Source organism: Oncorhynchus nerka, linkage group LG7, assembly GCF_034236695.1.
Source record: "Oncorhynchus nerka isolate Pitt River linkage group LG7, Oner_Uvic_2.0, whole genome shotgun sequence".
Taxonomy (NCBI): domain Eukaryota; kingdom Metazoa; phylum Chordata; class Actinopteri; order Salmoniformes; family Salmonidae; genus Oncorhynchus; species Oncorhynchus nerka.
Genome location: NC_088402.1, coordinates 31,609,213 through 31,614,217, shown reverse-complemented (window position 1 = coordinate 31,614,217; position 5,005 = coordinate 31,609,213). Strand labels below are relative to the sequence as shown.

At 42.6% G+C, this 5,005-nt stretch overlaps 1 long non-coding RNA gene across 2 annotated transcripts; it reads left to right on the top strand.

Moving 5' to 3' along the window:
- Positions 1-2,451: 2,451 nt before the first annotated feature.
- Positions 2,452-4,798, top strand: LOC135572319 (uncharacterized). 2 transcript variants are annotated; one of them, XR_010464211.1, is made up of 3 exons: positions 2,452-2,478; positions 4,252-4,395; positions 4,567-4,798. It is a non-coding gene; the product is annotated as an uncharacterized LOC135572319 (long non-coding RNA). The 2 variants fall into 2 exon arrangements; XR_010464210.1 differs by lacking the exon at positions 2,452-2,478 and adding an exon at positions 3,999-4,061.
- The last annotated feature ends 207 nt before the right edge of the window (positions 4,799-5,005 follow it).

Below are 5,005 nucleotides of genomic sequence, written 5' to 3'. Positions count from 1 at the left end.
CAGCAGTCAAGCACCCAAGCTAACTTGCTAGCTACCTACAGACACAAATGAGAGAACAGCTCACTGAACATTACTCACCCTAGCAGAGCTGGTTAGGCTGTTTTTATGTTATTCAGAGCGTTGGTGACTGCAGCTGTGCTGTCAGATTGTCTGTTTGTAAATTCAGAGCATTTTGATTTCCTGACCCTTGTTTCTTCAGCTACATATGTTTACATGGGCAATTTGGGATATGGGATGCTACGAGGGATGCTTGATTGTTTTGATTGCTTTACTGGGAATGTTAGCAGAAGTAGACATGCTCATATTATTTATGTTAGTGCAGGGTGAGCTGCACACAGTGGCCTGCCAACTGGACCTATCTAGCCGGCCGGCCATATCTAACTCTCTGGAGAGAGAGAGAGGGGGGTTGTCTTTTGTCTCCAATTTGACTCATCAGCCATCATTAGCGATTAGAGAGAACAGCGTTCATAAAATGTTTAGTGGGTGACAGTCTGAGTGTTAGAACCAGCCTGTGGCTGAGCTCTGTTAGAACCAGCCTGAGGCTGAGCTGAGCTCTGAGGAATGTGTGTGTCTATGTGTCTGTGTGTGTGCTTGTAGGAAACAGACACACACCAATTTCTCATACAGCACAAAATAATTACTCTCCAACTGATGAATGAAAATGTCCCGTTGTTTTGATAGTGCTTTGCCACCCTCCTCCCTTCCTCCTTCCCTTCCTCCCCCTCACCTCGTTAAGGTGTCCCGTTACTGAAGCAGCTACCTGTTGAGGAACCTTGTCTAGATTCATGGAAATTCTCCAGTTGGTTTCTACCCAGCTGGTTACAGAGTGCCTTAATTTAAATAGGAGAATAGTTTTCACTCTCTGTTGACTCCAGTGTGGAGCCACAGTCAACTGAAATGGGGTTGGAATCCATTATGAAGATAGATGGGGGTAGGAGTAGGAGTAAAGGGGGTTTCCGTCTTGGACTAAGGAATGGTTTGGGACTGCCCTGGAGCACAGTGAACAGCCAGGCAGGCAGGTAGGCAGGGAAGCAAGGAGAGCAGCACCCTTAAATCCAGAGAGATTTTGGTGGATTGATACAAGACTTCTGCTTCATAGCATGACTTTACGGGACTATTTTCTTTCTGTGGGGATCTCGGAAAACATCTTCTCTCCCTTCTCTGTCCCCTTTCGTTCGGCTCGCAGGCTTCCAGCTTGTGGTGGTTTTCAGTGGGGAGGGACACCACTGCTGCTAGAGACTTTCTTACGACTTATTACTCTCCTTATGAATCTGCCGCCATTTGTTTGTTAATCACCATCTCCAAGGTCTCTTTTGATGAAAAATGTGACAGCTGCAAGCAATCATTTAAGTAGGTTTTGTTTTGTGAGTTTGTTGTTGCTGTGTGCTTCCCATCTTTCATCTACTCTCTGATAGCTCTCTCTCTCTCCTGATAAACAATAGAACACTAATAGGAACTGTAGAGGAGAGGGGGAGCCATAACAGACCAGCTCCTCCAAAGTAGGAGAGACTTTTTAATTAATTTGGCTGTAGACATCATTAGGCAACTAGAGGACTGTGTGTTTGTGTGCACTAAACCAGGCAGTCAGTGTGTCCACTAGTACCCAGCTGCCAGGCTTGGCTACACTTTGAGCTTTTGTAGAAATAAAAGCAATTTGGGTAATCGGAGCGTGTTTTGTATTTGAAACAAAATTGCGGACTCCGTGGCAATGCCCTCTTGTGTAATTAGCCAGAGCTGTCCCAGGTTTGTGTGTGTGTGCGTGCGTGTGTGCTAGAATCAATCTAGATCTGCCTGTAGAAGGTTTATTGTAAGTCACTGAGGTCATTCAATGAAAATGTAAAGGTCTCGTCTGGCAGTCAGAGGGTTTTGTTTTTGAAGGAACATCAAGGACACCACATGCTGATGGCTTTGTTTGTGAAGAAGAAAGGTGTATTGATGTCCAATGAAAAATGAATGGTGTAGAATGGGGGGGGGAACACTGTAGCTCCTTTATGGCTGGCAGAAAGACATCCATCACTTTCAGTGGAGGCTCCTCAGAGGAGGAAGGGGAGGACCATCACCATCATTGAAATTTAATTAAAAAGTTTTTCCTTTGTAGATAAAACTATATTAAATATATTCATATGTTACCAAATAATTGATTAAAACCCACTATTTTGGAATGAAGGTCTATAGTAACTTCAACAGTACTCTCTGGGGTAGCACCATGGTGTAGCTGAAGGACAGCTAGCTTCTGTCCTCTGGGTACATTGACTTCAATACAAAACCTAGGAGGCTTGTAAGGCCTCACCCCCTTCCATAGACCTACATGGTAATTATGTTGGAGAACGACCTCCAACTAATCAATGCTTTTTCAGTCTGAACTGACATGTTGTCCATCCAATCATGGGATTAGGATCAGAGAATGAGCCTAGTCTGTTGTATTGGGGTTGTGCCGCAAAGCATTATGGGGGGGGGTTCAATGTGATGAGTAGCTTGGTGAGTTGGGGAAATTATTGGATAGAGATTGAAAAGTGATAGTTGAGCTTTTTTGTTGTTGATATTATTCAATTCAAATTACAGGAGACGGAGGAGGTAGATGATAAATGTTTTTAGAACTTCATTTTTTGTGTCCAGTTAGCAAGGCAAATTTAAATCAATTGCACTAACTTCAGTAGCAAGTAGAAGTAGCTAGTTAGCTGGTTACCAGTTTGAGTGTGCCGTTTTCGCAGCCAACGCTACCACAAATTTTGTTTACTTTTTGTTGAAGAACCACTTTTATTCTGGGGTACACCGGGAAGGTGTGAATTAAAACCGAGGGTCGACCTCTGCCTGAGATCAGTTGAGGGTGTTCAACATAGTATAGCTGGTTACTATAGCTGGTTAACAGAAAGCCTTTCATCAAGCCACCTGTATTGCTGACATTGCCTGCTTTTTAGAAAGTCTGAACCTTGGGCGAAAGAAAGGTAGAGTGACCTGAAGAACATCGATCGTTCAGCTAAACGGCAAAACAAAAGCAGGGAGCATATAAATGCCCACATCAGTAATTGCACATTACAATGCTTTACTTGCTGAACATATGTATCACGCCCTGGCCATAGAGAAGCTTTTTATTCTCTATTTTGGTTAGGCTAGGGTGGGCATTCTATGTTCTTTTTTTCTATGTTTTTGTATTTTTTTGTTTTTGGCCGGGAATGGTTCTCAATCAGGAACAGCTGTCTGTTTAGGTAGCTCTTGCCCACATGGGTTTTGTGGGTAGTTATTTTCTGTTTAGTGTTTGTTGCACCTGTCAGAACTGTTTCGGCTATTCTTTTGTTTATTTTGTATTCAGTGTTCAGTCTGAATAAATAATATGAACACGTACCACCCTGCACCTTGGTCTTCACCTTGTTCCTCTGAATGCCGTTACAATATGGAACTTTCTACTGTCTTTTCTGGAATGTCGAAATCAATTCAGAATGATTTGATAGCTTCCATCGCATCATTCATTAAAAGTTAGATTAAAAGCTCTCAAGTAGGCTTTCTACTTTCCTCTGATATTTATTTAGCAAAGATGATAACACAATCACCTCGGACAGACACAAACAAAAACTCATTACATAAATGTTGCAGCAGCCTAGGCTACACCTAACAGAGATCTGACATACTGTATGGGATGAAAACGAGATGATTTTTCAGTCTGATCAATTGTAGGCTAATAACAGCAGATGCGATGAATATAGCCTATATTCACTGTCCATTTGGTCAGGGTAACTAATTGGTAACATTATGTGTTTATAGTCCGTTTGTGAGTCAGGATAAAATGTGAATGTGATCAAATTGAGTTTATATTCAAAATTGGTCTGGATAGGCTGCCTATAAGTTTTCAGGAGTTTTGTTTTCAGTTTTTTAAAACCATTTGTCCTGATTAGTTTAAACGGGTCTTATCAAAGCCCTTATAAAACCTTTTTTTACAACTAATGAATCACTGTCATACATTATACAGTTTTCCTGGTCGGCAAACCCCCCCCCCCCCCCCCCCCCAACTCTGGGACATACAGTATGATGCCACCAGTCTGCTTGCAGTTGTCAGTTATCGTCAGGTATGTGGACGATCAGGGCTTTATTCAGGAACGTTTCTTGGACTACTTAGATGTGTCAAGTGGGCGAGATGTGCAGTCTGTGTTTGACTTTATGAATTTTGAGATGTCTGTGTTTAACTTCATGGAGAAACGTGTTCAAACCTACGATGACACAGCTGTAATGGAATGTATCTGCTATTTGTATTTCCAGCCAAGTCCCCTCCTGTTCCCTGATTAAGAGGTGATGACCACTCCACTCGACTACCATTGTCAACTCTCTCCTGACATGAACTGAAGCCATGTCTCATGTGCCCTTTCATCCACTGGCACATAGAATGTTTCCTCTCCAATCACTGTGAGTACTCCTATCCATTTGATCTCATTACTGTATGTAGAGTCAATCACACATTGAAACACAATCACATTATTACACATCAATGATTTTACTCGTTGCTTGGACTACCTCATTATTAGCTCTTTTGTCTAACTGTGTAGTGTGTTGTGTTATTGTTTTGTGTCTTTCCAGTCAAATCCTGTCCTGCACTGAAGTCAAGCCTCGGAACACCTCTACCCATGCCTCATACCCTCATTCAACCACTACTGTGATCCCTTCCCAAAACTGGATAAGTTGCTGGATAAGTTGCCTTCTCATGGGTCTCCCATCCTCCTCAATTTCTCAAGTCACCAGCCTCCACTGATCATTTTACATCCAACTTTGGCTACCATAGCCTGGACGACGGTAGCCAGACACTTATCCCCCCCCCATATCCTTATAGGAGTTGAGCACTCCAGATGTTTCACTTGAAAACTTTACTGTTGGCAAAGCCAGCAGTTTATGCATGGATGTCCATCTGTCAGTCAGTCCCTAGGAACCAGTGCTGATCCCAAGAGTCTCTCCCCTTGTAGTATGCATGTTGAATTTCAAAATAAATCCCCCAGGGCACGGTTTTCAAAAGTCATCTGGA